Source organism: Camelus bactrianus, chromosome 23 (genome assembly GCF_048773025.1).
Source record: "Camelus bactrianus isolate YW-2024 breed Bactrian camel chromosome 23, ASM4877302v1, whole genome shotgun sequence".
Taxonomy (NCBI): Eukaryota; Metazoa; Chordata; class Mammalia; order Artiodactyla; family Camelidae; genus Camelus; species Camelus bactrianus.
This window is the reverse complement of record NC_133561.1, coordinates 12,309,757-12,328,305: the sequence shown is the minus strand read 5'-3', so window position 1 is coordinate 12,328,305 and position 18,549 is coordinate 12,309,757. Positions and strand designations below refer to the sequence as shown.

The 18,549-nt window shown below is 38.2% G+C and overlaps 1 long non-coding RNA gene and 1 pseudogene across 2 annotated transcripts in view; one reads left to right on the top strand and one right to left on the bottom strand.

The window, feature by feature from the left end:
- LOC123613998 (uncharacterized) overlaps nucleotides 1-18,549 on the top strand; it is a 302,347-nt gene that overhangs the window by 206,526 nt on the left and 77,272 nt on the right. The window contains exon 5 of one of the 2 annotated variants that reach the window (XR_012501797.1): nucleotides 15,554-17,085. The exons of the other annotated variant lie outside the window; for it this stretch is intronic. This is a non-coding gene — a long non-coding RNA (uncharacterized LOC123613998). Of the gene's footprint in view, nucleotides 1-15,553; nucleotides 17,086-18,549 lie in introns of those variants that run through there. 2 annotated transcript variants of the gene reach the window in all.
- Nucleotides 883-2,035, bottom strand: LOC105084039 (small ribosomal subunit protein eS4-like; annotated as a pseudogene).

Below are 18,549 nucleotides of genomic sequence, written 5' to 3'. Positions count from 1 at the left end.
CAGGCGCTGTGTTAGACGTTGAGGAATCAAAGTCAATAACACCATTTCTGTGTGTAATTCTCCTGCATTTTGGTAAAGCCAGGTGCATAAACAGACCACAGGGATGAGGCGCCTGTGCAGAAGCTCACACCAGCCGAAAGGCAGTCTTGGCTACGCTTAGGAGCATCCGTGCTTCAAGTGCAAGTCTGTATTCCATCACCAACTTTCTGAGAAATTCTGAGAGAGCCCCCTGGACACCTCTGGACCTCAGATCTTGTCTCTGTTCCTCCATAATGTGCTCTACAACTGTTTGCTTCCTTTTCCAAGGAAACAACAGCAATGAGCCAACTTTGTGTCTGGAAATCAGTCTGTTTCCCTAGCTTTGATTTCCTGTATAACTTCAGGCTGCCCACTTAACCTTTCTTTGCTTTGGTTAATTATTTGCACAATACAGGTAATAGCTACCTTAGTGGCTGCTGTAGGGCTTAATTAATTAATGTTTATAATATCTTTGAAAATCTAGCATTAACGCTACTAAGTGCAAGGTATTATTGTTATTAGCAGCAGCAGCATCATCATCCATCATTCACATACAGCCGAGGGCAGCCTCTAAGAGGTGGGTGAATCACAGTGCTTGTCTTCAGGCCTGGCTCCGTCTCCTGAGCTTGTTTGCTTGAGCTGAGATTCTGACCCTAATTGCAGGCAATTAGAAATAGAGCAATTGAAATAAGTTGTCTGCCTCTGGAAGGCAAACCATCCCCTGCTTCCACTTCCTTGACTCTGTGTTTGCTGCAAATAGCTCAGGCTTTCTCTTGCTTCTCACACAACCATGCCTGTGTACACACAGAATATGTAGAAACTCTCCTTAGCAACTGACCTGGATCTCCTGGAAGCTCTGACCTCTCATCCCTTTAATTGCATAAAGCAGGGGACTGAGACCAAGGACAATGGAAAAGCCAGGTTGGCAAAGCTGTCACCATTGGCATCTTTTACATCAACTACGTTTAAGATGGGCTAGGATGTCTCTCTGTTGGTGATCGCACTAGTTCTTCCCAGGCTGGCACCACCAGTCACCATACCCAGGACACCAATGTCAAACCTGATGAAATCAGTAACCTTAGGTCTCTGAATCAGCCTGAATGGTGTCATTCACCTTGATGAAAGGATCAGGGTGGCAGATGGTGTAAACATCATGGATCATAGGATGAGGGGTTCCTTTTGTGCCATAAGAGCTTTCTCACTCTGCACAGCTTGTATTTGGCTCCTCAGGCATAATACAGTGAACAGCAGAGAGACTCTTGCTATCATAGATCAGATGGAAATTCTCTCTGGTCTTGTCAATGCTGATAACATCCATAGAACCAGAAGGGTAGGTCATATCAGTTTGGACCTGGCCATCAATCTTTTTTTTTCCTCACATAGAATAATATATATATTTGTGTGTGTGTGTGTATATATATATATATATATATATATATAGAGAGAGAGAGAGAGAGAGAGAGAGAGAGCAAACTCAAAGCCCTCATGCATTGAGGTAATAGATGTGATGTGCCAACTTAGCTTCAACAGAACAATTTTAATGCTCACATTTAAATAATGTGCTAAATTTGACTTTTATTGCTTTTTAGTGTTTAAAATAAGACTTTTAAAATTGAATTTGGCTTTATTATTATCAAATTATAAATACTTCATATAATACGATTCACGTATGAGTGTTCCCAGGCTTTCTCCTGTCCTCACCCCCAAAAGGGAAAACTATTTGTTCACTTAACTCACTTCTGTTCCCTACTCTCCCCCACACTCCAGAGGAGGGTCTGCTTCTGAGCAGATAAATGGAAAAAAACACCACCATGGCGGTGAAGCCCATCGGACTCAGCCCATCAATCTTAGTGAACCACTGCATGCAGATCTTAGTTATCTTATCTCCCGACAGGGCATATTTAAGTCCGTTTCATAAGAAAATTTGGAGGGGGAGACATTCTCTCAGCCTACAGGGACTGGTGGACGGACAAAGAGCAAGCACACTGGTCCATCTTTCTAGCATCCAATGCCTCGGGGCTGCTGCATCTTTGGTTGTTTCTGGGCACCGTGAGCTATGGCTCTATAGGTGCAGAATGAATGTGAGGGGTTTTCTACAAGCTTTGGAGAAGTCATCAGAGGGGACATAATCTATCCAGTGACTTCCAATGTCTAGTTTAGAAAGAGTGACATAGTAGACAACATGTCAGCCTGGAGGAAAAAGGAGAGTGGGTTTAAAAGCTTTCAAGTGCTGATATTCCATATGGAAGAGCTTAAAGCAATCTTATTCTCTTTGGACTTAAGAACAAGAGGAGCCTCTCTTGTTCGACAGAAGGGCTTCTTTAGTTTGATCTGATGGGAGCATCAGGCCTTTATGATGAGAGCTGAGGGAGGAGGCTAAGACTCAGTGAGGAAGCCAAGTCAGGAAGGACCAATATTATATTCTGAGTGGCCACACAGTCTTTGCCGAATCTCAGTGTGACAGTTTGTGTGAATAGAATATCCACTAAGTATCTATCACTAAATATTTATTTATTATAATCTCTCGAGTTTCCTTTTCAAGTTTCCTTGGTTATTCCCACATTTTACGCTCTTTTTTAAAAAAAGAAATAAAACTGATTTTTTTTTTCCAGAGGAAGGACTCCATTTTCTTGCCAACAAAAAGAAAATTATTCTCAGTACAATTTCATCGATGGTGAAATATAGAATAATATGTTAAATTGCATTTAGGTTTCTTTTAATGTACAAAGACAAATTGGCTACTTAAAAGTTCCCAAGCATGCAAAACCTAAATACCACGATTATTAGTTTATTAATTGAATAAACCTTCTAGTAATTTTCAGATCTCAGAGTCATTTACTACCTCCTACCACAAAAGGCTAAATATAGAATTTCTTTGCTTCTATAGGAAAATGTGATAAATGTTTCAGCCCACACATGAAGAAGAGTTTTGCTGTGACTTTTAGGGATATTCCCACATTTAATGATAAAAGCAGAAAGCAATTTAAGAACATTTTCCATGTGTGTCCAAAATGGAAGACACAACGTCCTTTTTTTTTAAAAAAAGCCAGCAGTTACTGATGTCTGAAATGGGCAGTTAATTCATACTAATGTGTACAGGGGCTCGTGGGTGGGTCCATACACACAATCACATACTCAGTGAGCCTACCAGAAATTTTAACATTGTTTTTATTTGTGCAGTTCATCAAATGCAATCTATTCCCATAGAAGGAGCTGCTTTCCCCATGGATTCTGCGTGCACGTTGGATCAAGGCTGCCACCTGATTCCTCCCAAAGGACACATATGCAAAAAAAATGACCAAACCACACAGGTGCATAAAATCATGCGAATCCTCCAGCCATGTGTGGAACATAAGGAAAGACTCTCCAGAAAGGAGTAGTTATTGCATCAGCATTTTCCCAATTACTGCAAATGCGATTTACCAAGTGGAACATATCTAGGAAGGATTGGAGAGAGTCAGGCAGATACTTCTTTTGAGTGGTTATCCATTTTCTCTCTCTCTCTTTTATGAAAAATGCAGATTACTTCAAGGCCCACTGGATTTACGTATTTTGACTATGAATTCAGTTGCTACTTCCAAAACAATTCACTTTTTTGAGGAGGACAAGAATTTCGATTTCCTCACCCCCTTTTCCATTCCACCCCACTCCATGGTGACCACCGCTAGTGAGTGAAGCCTGATAGTAGAGATGTTTCGAGAGTGTTCCATCTTTTGACGAGGTAAAGTAAAATACTACATGACTATATGTCACAGAGGAGGCTTTGATTGTGGCCACACAACTCGCAGATAACATGGTTTGTTCTGTTTTTGCTCTAAGTCTCTTATTTGTATTGATCTCCATGGCACAGATAAGAGAGGGAAAAGAACGAACAGTTTTCCAGGAGGATTTTTTTAAGAGCTTCAACCAAAGATCCAAAAAAATAATAGCAGAAATCAAATTCAAAAGAAACAAACAAGGGAGAGATGATAGAATGTTTTGGAAAAACAATTGAGGACAGTGATCATCTACAGGCTTCACCAAAGATTGGGTAGGAAGCTGAGAAGTAGCCCACATTGTCTGAGGGAGCAAATAAATGTTTTGCAGACAGGTTCATTCATGGGCAGTTTTAGGAAGCCCTAGGGCTGATGGAGATGGTATAGGCATTAGGCCACTTTTCCACGAAATGATTCTAGCAGCTTTCAAGATGTGAGAGATGATATATTATTCTTATATAGAAGTAAATTTTGATTTATTAGAGTATAGGTTGGGAAAGTGACCACCCATGTTTTCTTTTTCATCTTCTTTTCCAGATGTATTTTGTATTTGTATTCTGTTGCTCTAGCAAACTGGATGAGACTTTTGCAAATTTTTGCCCCCCTAATAACATACAATGTTTATATAAGCCCTAGAGCACTTTTCAGACCTTCGATGACAAATTTGCATCAAAATCTAGTTAGAAAGGAAGAGTCACTGTCAGTAAATCATAATTCATTGAATTCTTTCTAGGAGAGTGTTTTGTTTTTTGCAGTCTTCCCTGCTTATTAGTATAGAAAATTTTAATTTTCATTCTATAAGACAGAAAATTAAACAGCCACAGATATATTAAATAAGTTCAAGTAAGGCCAAGATGGAACTGAAGTTTGGTCAGTTTAATTTTTGGCCACTCTTCAATTTAGTTTAAACCACAGTTATCACTGATCCGTTCAGTTGCATAACTCATTCTACTGAAGAATGTTAGTCTCTCCCATGCCACACAAGTAGAGTTGGCTGGACTTTCCCAGAAAGGGGGGTGCTGAAGAGAGTAACACGGGCAGGATCAAGGTCAAGGATAACACACTTCTACCATGAAACAAGCCACAGCAACGAAGGTGGAGACCTTTTGGCCTGTTCCTCAGAATTATCCTTCTTAAAATGTGTCGTGTATGATTTTATTGACTATGTACTTGAGATAAAAAAACACAGAGATATATTCTCCTATATGAAAAAAAAATGTTTCTTATTTTGGTAAAACTTGATAATATATCCCAAATGTTCTAGAAAGAACTCTTCAGAACCCAGTGCCTGGAAATGAGAAAAATACCTAAGCTCTGAATTTCATGCATATTTAGAACATTCAGGGGAGAAGAGAAGAAATCAGTTTCATTTTAAACTCTTCAATTTAGTTGCCAGCATCAGGGTGTCATTTGACTTGCATGCCCTCAGCATATATTGGGAAGTTACTGAGCTAAATGAGGTCGGGGAGGAGTTCCTGATAAAATATCCCTGCCCTTGAGCTGTGTATAAACATGTGTATTCTTAGACGCTTTGTTAACATAGAATAATGTGCTGGTACATTTGTAACTCACTTAAATATTCTAGCAAACAAGATGTCACAAAGTTACATAGTATTCTCATGGCACAAAAATGTAGACATTTACACTATGTTTTCAGTGTATTTTTGCCTTGTAATTGCTGCCCCTGGGTAGCTATGGTGAATTAGCATTGAATAGAGGGTAAGGCTTTTTCCTTTTCTTCCCATCCCAATAAGATAACTATACCTCTCTACACAGGCCGGTCTGCAAGTTTTACTCCCACATAACTTTTCCCTTGACTGATTCGCCTTTACTGTTTTAGATTCTAAGCTCCGAAAGCTCCTGGGACATGTTGAGGTTCACTGCTGTATCCTGCCCAAGTGCCTGCCACACTGTACACTCCCGATAAATAGTTACAGAAAGGAGAGAAGAGGGAGAAAAGGATGAATGAAGAGGGAGAGGGTTCTATGTCATATAAACATTGTGATTGCACTGGGCACCGTGTGTAGCTCCAATAGTCCTAGATCACTCCCTGTTTTGCTGGTTGGCACATCCTGTTCCTAAGGTGACTAGAACAAACAACCTGCTAGTGGGAAGCCAGTCATCATTTTAAAGATCGTATCCCAACAAGTGTCTGCTTGTCTGATTCGCTGTTGCTTTGCTCCATGCAATTTGGTGTTCAGATAATTTGAACTTTACTACCTCAGGCCATTTTTTATGTTTTAATTGTTTTCCTTTAGAAGGGCTAGACCTTCTTTGACTACTCAACACTAAGTAACCGTGTAATTTCTGTGTTCAGAGGGGTTTCATGCTTAGATCCTGGATTCAGTGCAAATGATACGTCGTGTTTCTGTAACATAGATGCACGTAAAAGTAGTCCCACTGGCTGGAAGGAAATGAGGGAAAGAATCTAGTTGTGAAAAACAATAGGTGACTGAGGAGGAGAGGGATTCCAAGACACGAACCTCTCACTCTCTGCTCTCCAGCGTCAGTGACTGCAGATCTGGTTTCAGATTATCCTAGACTTCGTCAGTGGGTACATTATAAATGCCCTTTTACTTATTAAGACAGTTTACTTTGATATTAAACATGCTCCAGATTAATCTTCTAACTACAGATAGTACATGACAACCTTATCTGTAGTGTGGAAGCAAGATTCTGTTTGTTCTTGAATTAAATTTGGTCAAAGAGTGGGGGTCAGACATCCTCTCAAATATGAAAAATCTTTCAAGAATCAGAGCTTCCAAAATATTGCATGGCTATGAGATTTATCCCTTCTTACTATTGTGTGAAACGATAGTTCATTCATTCTCATTCAGCTGTGAGAGTATGTTATAATTTATGTATCCATTCTGCTATAAATGGTGTTTTCATTTCACTAAACATTTGGTGTTCTCAATTTAAGGCTATTATAAGTAGTTCTTCTATGGATACTCTTAAACATGCCTTTTAGTGCACATATGTACGCATTGAGGTTTGGTATATGTGTAGGAAGGACTATAATTTCTGGGTCGTAGGGTGAGTTTATGTTTATCTTTACTCAATAGTTTTCCAAAATGTTTGTAGCAATATTCACTCCTACAAGAAGTATATGAGGATGAAGGAAGCCAGGCACAGAAGAGTACATACTTGTATAATTTCATTTTATATAAATTCAAAACCAGGCAAAACTAATTGGTGTTGACAGATAGTGAATACTGGTTACCTCAAGGAAAGAAGTGAAGGGGAAGGAAACTGAAGGGAGTCTCTCAGATGCTATTAACAATCTATTTCTTGGTAATCAAAAGAGAACATTCATTATAGTTACATTAAAAAGAATAAAACACCTAGGAGTAAATTTAGCCAAGGACCTGAAAGACTATATATATGACTATATGACATTGATGAAAGAAACTGAAGACATAAATAAATGGAAAGATATTTTATGCTCTGGATTAGGAGAATTAATATTGTTAAAATGGCCATACTAACCAAAGCAATCAAAGGTTCAATGCAGTTCCTATCAAAATTCCAATGGCATTTTTCACAGAAATTGAAAAGCAATCCTAAAACTTGTATAGAATCACAAAAGACCCCAAATAACCAAAGCAATCTTGAGAAAGAGCAAAGCTGGAGGCATCACGCTCTCTGATTTCAACCTCTTCTACAAAGTTATAGTAATCAAACAGTATGAACTGACATAAAAACAGACACACAGATCAATAGATTATAATAGAGAGCCCAGAAATCAACCCATGCATGTATGGTCAATTAATTTACCACAAAGGAAGCAAGAATATACAATAGGGAAGGACAGTCTCTTCAATAACTGGTATTGGGAAAACTAAACAGCCACATGCAAAAGAATGAAGCCTGAAGCCACAAAATTCCTATTTAGGCAGTAAGCTTCAGGTCTTATGTTCAAGTCTTTAATTCATTTTTGAGTTGATTTTTGTGTATGGTGTAAATTAGTAAATTAGAACTCCAAACAAACAAAGAGTTCAAGAACTCTTAAAGATTTATCCACAGAAGAAAAGCAATTTATGCCTTTATGTTCAGGTTGGGATTTTAAATATGGCATGCGTTTTACCAAGTGTCAGTGAATACCTGGAATACAACTCCTATTTATAAATATGACTGACTCTTCCTGTCTTGCCTTCTGTGAGGCCTTTCTATATCCATACAGCTACCCATTTTTTCATGTGCCTTAAATAGATTTCTGTCACTTGCAACCAGAATATTAATACTCAAATTGGCAAGTGTTGTAAAAAAAAAACAACAAAGAAACAAATGAAAAACAGAACCTTGGAGAAAATGTGGAACTAACTCATGAGGGCTGGAAGCAGTTTCCCCATTCCAGAACCAGAAAGAAAAGCTGTTAATTTGGGGTAACAATTACCTAATTTCTCCCTTGGGATCAGATATTATGCTCTTTGAGGCTGAAAGTTTAAGAATTTTGTGGTCAGTTGTTAGATTAGCAGAGATTACTGAATATTTCTGATGGCCTCCATAGACATTTTTCAAGAGGGTAAGAAGTTCCTATCCAAGGTTACTTTGCTGAAAAGTAGAATCGGAAATAATGGGGTAAACATAGAACTTTGTTATAAAGAAGATCTTAAACTGCTTAAGATCAGATCCTCATTGGCCTTTCTAAGCTGCAATATTAGTATAGTGTTTTTTAGTAGACTCTGCTTCTGATGCTCAAGATAACAGGGTTGTGGTTTGAAATACGAATACACAGAAAAAGAGAAGGTGAATCAGAGAACCTCAATTTCACAGTCTCTTACTCCTCTTATTCCACAAAGCACCCTTCGCTAATTGCTGTAGTATGTAATTCTGGTAGGAAATTAATCTTGGCATCCAATCATTCTAGAGCTGTGCTGTCCATTATGATAGCCATTAGCCACATGTGTCTATGTAAGTATAAATTAATTAAAATAAAATAAAATAAAACAAGTTTAGTTTCTCATTAGCTCTAGCCACTTATCAAGTGCTGAATATCTATATGTGCCTAGTGCTTACCATATTGGACAGTACAAAATAAGAACATTTCTATCACTGCAGGAAATTTTATAAGATAGCTCTGATCTAAGATAAATTCTTTAATGGGAAAAAATATCTAACTGCCTCAAGTCAGCCTATTGTGTTTTATTTATGCTCCAAAGCTGATAACTTTAAGTAGAAATTAGGAGACTGGACAGTGTCTTGAGTTTGTAGTTCAGTCTACATTAGACCATATGATTTTCTATATTGCTGATTAGGTAAGAGTGTTCACAATAAGGATGTTGAGCAGCAGCCACTTAAATTCTTAGGATAATTGTATGATCAAAAAGATTTTCAGGACTGAAAAAAAGGTGACTGTGTTTCTCAGCATCTTAGACAATTCACAGTCACCAGGATCACCACCAAGAGAATTGAACAACTTGGTTAGGACAGCCCAAGGATTCTACAATGCCTCTTACATGGATGGTTCTGAAAAACACAGAGGGAATATTTCCAGGAGTCTGGTCTTGGGTTCCACATTGACCAGTTCTGGAGCTTAGTTAATTGTCAAAGAAGTCATTCACTCATCCAATGTCCATCTTACTACCACCATCTGTAAGTGTCCAAGGTATGGTGTGTTCCCCTTTCTAATTTTTTAAATGCGAATTTTTACTGCTGCCATCTTCCCCTCCCACCCACCATTATAAACTGGGCTGCAAGTCCATATATTTTATGCACCTCAGGAGCCATATTTGGATCTAACTGAGCCATCTAGAGAAGGAATCCTGAGTGTCTGAACTTAGAATGATCGTATCACTTTTGGAACATTAACAGGGTGAAATCTCTAGTAGTCTTATTTTGAGCTGGGTTGGATGGACTTGAGGTTCTATGTGGAGCAAGTGAATTATGTTAAGCAAGAGCTCATTAGGAATTTTGTGTGAAAATGAGGAATTGCATGTGTTAGAGCAGCCATAGAATGATGGATAGCTTTTTAGTTGTGACTAATTCCAGGCTTGGTAGAACATCTCTCCACAATCTGATGTATTCTTGATTTTTCACAACATGGCCCCTTGTTGGCTCCAGTACATGGGCCAAACTTGTACTTACCCCAAGACTTTTCCTAGACTCTACCCTGTAGCCAGAGCTGATCAGTCTGAAGCTGAGCACCAGACCTAGGCATGATAAAATGAAATACAAAAGTCAAGAATGTGGTCATTACAATCTTTCAGAAAAAAAAGAACATTAGGTTAGGGGCAAGGAACCCAAGTCTAGTCATAATTCTGTCAGTGTTTTCAACTGGGGACAAGTCACTTTATCTCTCGAGACCTAAGTTTCTTCAAATGTAAAAAGGAGGGTTTGGTACTAAAATATCATTATATCCCAGTGTGTTTTCTATGGAATGTTAATGATCGTCATGCCAGGAGGGAAGAAAGCTTGTGTTGGTCATATCTGTGTTTAGTGAAGTCTCTTTGCCATAAGACTTCTCAGACGTGTAATATATTAATGTGCACTGTGAATTTCTAGGAAGACCTGTATATGCAATAATTCTTTAATTTCTTTGATATCAGATCATTTTCTTCCTAAGGAGCTTCTCACCAGGCAGTGCTTCCATGGAATACATTTTGAGAAATGTGTGGTAAGATCTTCCCTGAGATCCGTTGCAGCTCCAAGATCCCATGGATTTATGGTCCCAGCATTCACTGGCTTCTGGCACAGCCCAGTCGGGGAGAGAGCACTTCATGTTGGGTCTACACAGTTCTAAACCAGCCCCTCACTTCAGTCAGAAATCTTGCGAGGCACCCAGATGTGTTGCTTGCATGGTGCCAAACAGGCGGCTTGACTGGATTTTTGTTCAGATCAGGCGAGCCTGTTGGCATGGAGTAGACAGAAAGCGTGCATTCCTGAGTTCCTTTTCCATTAGCCACGCAGCAGCTGCAGCCCATGGCTGAACTGTTCTTCATCTTAACTGGGCATGTGTCCAGTAGCGCTGAGGAATACAGAAGGGGAAGGAGGGGGGATTCATTCCCATTTAGGATCCGAAGGATAGCAAGCTCCTACCTGTCCTTCAGCAAAGGAATCCTGGAGCATTCACCCTGGATTCCAACATTTGAAGAAATTTGAAAGGTCGTCTCATCCAACTACTCAGTGGTTATTTGACTTCTTTTTGTCACTGTGTTAGACCCTCTCAGTAACTACAAAGTGAACTAGTGCACCCAGCGAGATCGAATGGGAAAGGCTCCTTTATTTGGGGTTAAAATGTGACTCCCTACAGATGTCATCTGTTGGTTTAGTTCTGCCTTCTGGGGTCATTCAGAATGAGCCTAAACTGGCTCACACAACAGCCCTGAAAATCAGAAGGTGGGTCACCTTGTAGTTCTGAAGATCAGATAAAATGCCAGTGAAACTGCTTTGAAACTGTTCAACAGCATGACAGACAAATATCGACTATTATGGTGAGCATGTTTTATAGCCTGTTTGCACCATCTTCTCTCAGAGTTTGGGTACATGGTTTTTGCCTAGGTTACCGTCTCTCTCTGTCTCTCTGTCTCTTTCTGTCTGGATCTCTCTGTCTCTGTCTCTCTGTCTCTCTCTCTATATATATATGAATAACTGTATAGCTAATGCATGCAATACATGTAACATAATGCTTTTGCTAGCATATGAGTAAATATTATAATTGACATTGTGCAGCAAGAGAGAAATCCCCAAATATATATGCAGCAGCTGTAGTAAGACCACGCACTGGCAGTGAATTATCGTCTGAAGGTGAACCATGTAATAAACTCTGCAGTGGTCAATGGGTGAAGCACTCAGAGGAGAGGGTTTCATCTAGGGAACTGTTTGATCTGTTGCCAACTTGGTCACAGATATCGATTACAGAAAATTCTATGAGATATGCATATCATTAACTTAGTAATATAATATTTTGGTCTCTTTGGTGTTTCTCTTGAGTATATAAATGTAGCTAACATGTATTTCTGCCAGTGAGAGAGATTTTCTTAGGTGAATCACCGTAAAACTTGAGGGGAGTAAAGAGTTTTCAAATATTTTAACTACAGAAACTAGACATGCATTAATCAATCTTCTTGAAGTTTTTCATGAATCACTTTATACCCTAATGGATTTGGGAATAAAATGTTTCTAGTTAAATTGATAAGTTGCTCATTTGACTAAAGCTTTTCTCAAGACCCCAAATATCAGCAAAACAGCAAGTTACAAGTTTTTAGAATCTTTGGTTTAACAGATTTTGTATTTTTTTCTGTTCAGAGGAGAATTTGGTATATTTTGAGCAGGTCTGAGGAAAACTTAAGCCAAATTATTCTTCTTTCCATTTTAGTCATTTTAAGAGATCGCCTTTATGGAATTACAGCCTAGCTGAGAAAAGGGATTCTTTGTTATTATCTCAACTAATTTGCCTCCAACCACCATTCCTTTCCTTGGACAATTTTTCACTAATGTTTTTTACCAGAGATAAATGATTATTTTTTATACTAAGAAATTCACATACTTCCTGGTGAATACTTTGAAAACAAAAATATTAAATCCTCTTTAGTCTTCTTACTTTTTTTTCTCAGAAATTGAATTTTGTTTGGCTTGTTTGCTGGCTCAGAGCCGAAAACCACTTCAAATTACCAAGAGTGATCTGATAAAAATATATATAGAACATGTATCTAAATGTTGAGTAGACAGACCTCCATCATTATCTGTAAAATTTTCCATCCAATCCAGGAATATATAGAATTTCTGACAGTTTAATATTCAACCAGCCTTCCTTCCTTCCTTCAATTTGTCTGTTAAGTTTAGATAGATAGATAGATAGACAGACAGACAGATATTCTGTCAGGAGACAGAAATCTCTGGATCAGAAAACAGATTGTTTATTACCCACAGAGCATTTTAGCATCAGTTTTCCAACTCTGCATAGAGCAACAAAATGAGGGCAGATGTTCACTTGAACATTTATCAAGATTGTACCATAGGAGAGAAGCCCTGAAATTATGAGACTCATGCTTACATAGGGTGGCTGGCACATGGTCCTACCCTGTCTTCCAGAAAGAGAAAGTCATTCAGTCTGGAATGTAAACAGATCTTCTCTGGGGAAGGGAGGAGAAATCTCCTGGGTTTTTACTACCCTGGAGCGTAAGCACATGACTCTGGGGTCGACAAGTCTTAAAACTTATTCACTTTGCATGATCTCTCACTTCCAAGATATGGTTTTTATTCAGTCCATCCTTTAACCAAATTTATTAGTGTTCTTTCCCAGCCTGTACCGTGCAGAAACATGGAAACATTCATGGAAGTGCAAACATCATCCATTCATTCATCCCACCAAAGCCTCGCATCTTTTTATTGGTCTTCTACATGTAAACATATTACATATATTAAAGATATTTGAACTTATGAAACATGGCCATTGCCTCTGAATGTTCACATTATGGATTTTGTGTTCCTCCAGTGGCAGGAGGTTATTACTTCATGATACAGCTCATTATATTTTTGAAATGTTCAAATTGCTAACAAGTTTTTCTTATTGTATGTATAAGTCTAGTTCTCTTTATTTTAAACTTTCCTAGTGGTTCTTTTTAGACCCACTAGAGAAACACACAAAAAATCAAATTCCAGTTTTATTGGTAGGTACCCAGTTGTTTAAAGATTTTTAAAATTTTGATTCTTCCTTACCCAAATATTTTCTCTTCTATGCTTCTCTATGCACCTCCAGATTCTTAAACTGCTCCTTTTTTTAAATTAATAAAGTTTATTTAACTCTTTCTTGTTGAAAATAATTTCTTGTCATCTCAGCATCCTGTTTTTTTTTAATCCAATATGGGATGATCTGTTAACAATCTACTTAAAATATGTTTCTTAAAAAACATTTTAGACATTGACCGATCAGTTCAGGATACAGAATGAAATTATCACCTCTATTTATTTTCATATGACACACCTACCTGGGCAGTCTATTATGCTACTTAAATTACTTTTAATGTTATTTTTCTATAACTAAGTAAGTTATTTATAAGGGATTTTGGCTCCATTCATAGATCCTACTTGATAATAATTATTATAGAACAGTAAAAAATATTATTCAGAGTTATTATTCTCCTTAAGTTATTCTTAGTAATAATCACTAAAATTCAGAGATATTTTGTACCTTCTCATCATTTGAATAGTAGTGTGCTGAACAGTGGGTTGTTTGGAAGTATTGATTTATTCAGCTTAATATTACGCCTAAGAGAACTAGGCAAGTTACAGTTATTTCAGTTAGTAAGTTAATCCTATTGAATACATTCATGGTTGACAATCACATGTAATTTTTTTTTTAAAAAGACAAGCATTTGCGTTTCTCTACTCTATGTTTATTCTAATTTTATAACTAGACACAACAATAATTTAAGTTTGAATCTAGTCTTATGTTCATAGTAGAAATATAAGATCTATTTAAGATGAATTGAATATAAAAATTACTCTGAAATTATGAAAAACACTTCAAACTCATTAGCACAAAGATTTAAAATTCATTCAACAACCAATATTAATAAATTACTTCTATATTCAACACACTGTTTTGGGCAGTGTATTTTGTGTATAGACAAAAGTCTGCCCCTATGGGACCTACCTTCTAGTGGTGAAGACAGTATAAACAAAACAAAATAAGTAAAGTATATTATATGTTAGAAAATGAAAAAGGCTAAGGGAAAAATCCAAAGCAGAGAAGGAACACAAAAATGTGAAGTTGGGTGAGGCAAGTTGAAAGTTTAGGGAGTTTCAAAGATGTCTTGAAGTTGGCATCCTAATGTGTGCCTCAATTTCAAATTACAGATTGCTTTGAAATTAAAGATTTCAGGAATTTTTAAAAATAATTTAGTTTGTTGTTGATACTGTTTTTTAACTCAGAAATTCTCTTCTCGGCCTTTCTTTTCCTCTCTTCACACCAACTTTGCCATTCTAAGAGACAGCATATGTGGGAAAATCTAAGGTCCTCATTTGATGGGAATTCTTAACAATTTTGCAAGAGGACACAAATCAAATTAGAAAAAAAAAATACCTCAGTCCAAGCACCAAAAAGCAAGAATATGTGAAAATATGACAACTTGGAATTAAAATGAGGAAATCCCAGATGTTCTGAGGCTGTTTGTGTTTGACCACAACAACATGAAAGCGATTCAGGGACATTTGCCATATTTTTATCCTAGAGTGGCTTTCCCTCGCCCCCATCCAGAGCCGAGTCATGCGTCTCTGGGCTGTCTCATGTGTGCTCAGAAAATGCAAGCCGATTTTACCACTTGCCTAAACAAACTGGGGTAAGGAGGACAAACAGGCTTCAAGAAATATCTCACGTTTTATTCCAATTCCAAAGTAAATTGTTTTGGAGTTATTCCTTTCCCTGGGACCAATAATTATGAGTTGATGAAATGCAGATACTTCCAGTGACAGCATTGGCTACTTAGAGCTTTTGATTGGGAAATAGAAGATGATATGAACATGGCTTTTGGTATTTCAGTGTATTCACCTGTTGGAATTCTGCGTGAAACATCATCTCTCAGATCATGTCTCTTCTCCTGCAGGTAACCTGTTCTGACCACACCAGTTTACCCTGAAATCTCTGTCTTTTCCTCCTGTGATATTTATTATACATGTCTAGATCTGTTCAATGTTCATATTTTGCCTTATTCCTCTAATATATAAGTCTCTTAAGGATCAATTTTTCTAAGGTATTTTCTTTTCTTTTCTTTTTTTTTCCATTCTTGTTCTTTCATTTATTTCATCCAACTTGAATAACTGAATTCTTCACTTCACAGGGATACAGGACAGCCACAGGAGCAAAAAGAATGGACTGACAATAGACCTGAGGGATTAAACATAGAGAAGACAAATTCAGATGCTTGTCATGGAGGAAAGCAGTCCTCAAGGAGCAGAGCTTCTGTGTGTGAAGTTAATTTATTTACTTGTTTGTGTGACAGATGCCCTGCCTTCATATTCACATGAGGAGAAAATTCCCAATGAGAAAAAAATATATATTTGGAGAATCAGGAACAAATTGGACCGGACACTGATCTCAATAGCAGGCGCTGGCAGGGGCGAAATTATTTTTCAAACACTTTTGCTTCTCCTGGTAAAGTAGTTAGTGTTGTATTTTCATGCTAGAAGGAAAAAGTGATGAAAAGTTTTTCAACCCAAAGAAACAAAACCTTGGATTTATGTCCAAATTTTCTGCAAAACAGGATCCCATACGGTCAGTGCCGGTCTTAGTAGGTCTGAAACAAATCAGATGGGGCACTTCTTAGGTGTTTTGCCTTATTTTTGTTAAGAGTTTGTTTCTCAGGATGCCTGTCAGCCTTGCTCCGGGCAGGCATTTAGTGGGGGGAAGGAAAGAGTCCATTTTGTACCATTTTTAGTATCTGTGGTTCCCAGCTTGCAGGTGGCCTGCTTGGTCATCAGGGCAGCCTGCAGTGTAGGGGTGTGGATGAGCGGTGCCAAGAGGCAGTCACGGCGGGGGGTGGGGGGGGCCTGGAGCACACCCACCGCCACAGTAGATGCCACGTGCCACCGCGCTGGCTCCACCACGCGAGGCTCTCAGCCGTTTCCTGGTGCTAGAAAGTAATAGAAGATTGCCACCAGTTTGCTGCTCAGGCCTTGAAAGGCCAGAAATTCCAACCCAAGCTTAGCCACAGTCTTTCTTAAAGGGGAGAATGCTAAAGAAAGATGAAGGAAGACTTTTCTCAGCAAGCTTGTTGCTGATGCCCTCCCAAGTTCAAAGAGAAAACTCTGTCTCCTTAAAATGACTTCTGGCTTTGCCCCGTGGCAGGGGGTTTCAGGTTTCAGCAGTTAACTTCGCTGGACTTACAGCTTTCATACATTTCTCTTTTTATTGGATAGACATTATGATTGGGTTTTACAAGCAAAATAAACAGCTTAGGAACAAATGAAAGACTTTTTCTTTATTTCTCTCTTAACTCTACATTCGAGAGCTTGAAATGAATTTGGCAAATAACTCGTATTGCTAAGGAGTTCTGTGGCCGAAAGGCGAGATTTCCAAAAATTCTTGAAAATCCAAGTAATACCAGGAATAAATCCCAAATTCAGCTTGTGGAAGCTTGTGTCTCTCTTAGAACACTTCTTTTTTTCCTTTTAAAAAAAAAGAGAGAGAGAGAGGAAGGAAGGAAGGAAGGAAGGAAGGAAGGAAGGAAGGAAGGAAGGAAGGAAGAAGGGAAGAAAGAAAAGAAAGAAAGGGAAAGAAAGAAAGAAAGAAAGAAAGAAAGAAAGAAAGAAAGAAAGAAAGAAAGAAAGAAAGAAAGAAAGAAAGAAAGAAAGAAAGAAAGAAAGAAAGAAAAAAAAAGGAAGAAAGAAAGAAAGAAAGAGGGAGAAAGAAAAGGAAGGAAGGAAGAGGGAGAAAGAAAAGGAAGGAAGGAAGGAGGGAGGGAGGGAGGAAGAAAGAAAGAGAAAAGAAAGTGGAGAAATCAAATCACAGAACCCCTGTAACTCCTGCCCGGCTGTCTCTTTGCCATGGAGTGCAGAGCTGGGCTCTGACCTGGGCCAGCTGCTCTCAGCACAGCCAGAGGAGCAACACAAATACATGGTCCCCTGTGAGCTGGGAAAGTGGCTCCTCTATGTGTGATTGAAGGCCTCCTAAATGCACTTCTGGATTATGGGCATCTAAATTGGCTCCTTACATGTCTCATATTTATTTGATTCTTTTTTTTTTAAGTCAACCTTGAATTTTTGATCTGAACTTTGTGAATTTTAATGAACTTAACTTTGGCCTTTTAAGTAATCGTAAATTATTTAAAACTAATCACTGAGATAAGCAAAAATAAGACAAACAAAAGATTCATACGTATCAGGCAGATGCCACCAGAATGGCCTTTCACCTAAAGACCCAATTCAAATTCCATCTTCTGCATAAAAATCCTTCCTTAATCAGTTCTCATCAAAATTATCTGCATCCACCTTGAGGAATTGTTTTAGTCATTGAATGACAACACAGGTCAGGCCTTGCAAAAGCGCTTATCTTTTACATGTTTTACTTTTAATTCTCCAAAGGTAAGTCCATGTTACCTGAGGAAGGAGAAACGGAGGCCGAGAGGTTAGTCAGCTTCCTCAGGGGTCAATGATGAAGCAGAGTTTTGAACCTAGATTTGTCAACTTCCATAATCCATGCTCTCTCTACCGTGTTCACTTCTGTGGCTCTATAACAGGAGTGTCCACACAGTATCTTCCACTCATTACTCAGCTGGTACAGAATAAGAAACAGGTTTTATTATTCTCTATGCAGCATTTAGCAAAAGTGCCTAGCATCTAATAAATATTCAATAAATTTGTTGAGATAAGTTTATGGCCTTAAAGTTGTAAGCTAGTTGAACAATTCTGCTTTTAGCTAAACATGATGTAGTTGAGTTTAGGGGCATTAGCTTTGACAGAGAGCACATAATCTGACAGCTGGCATATCAAAATCCATGTAATAGTCAGCAACTCTGACATGAATTGTAGTAACCACCACCATCACCTTTTATTGGGTTGTAGTTGTGAATCTTTTTCACTAAGTACTTCATTTTCATTTTCACAAATTAACTTCCAAATCATTATGAGGGGTTGCAGGGAATTATTAGTCCCTACATTGCATTGAGGAAAGTTAAAAAATAACTTGCTTGAAATCACAGTCTTAAAGAACCTAGCCATGCTCTGACCATCCCCAGTGTAGGACGGAAATGAAACATGGCACCACTGAAACATGGCGCCAGCATGCCTAGAGCATGGGGCAGCAGCCAGACTTGGAGTCAGGGAAGAAGGGCCTTCA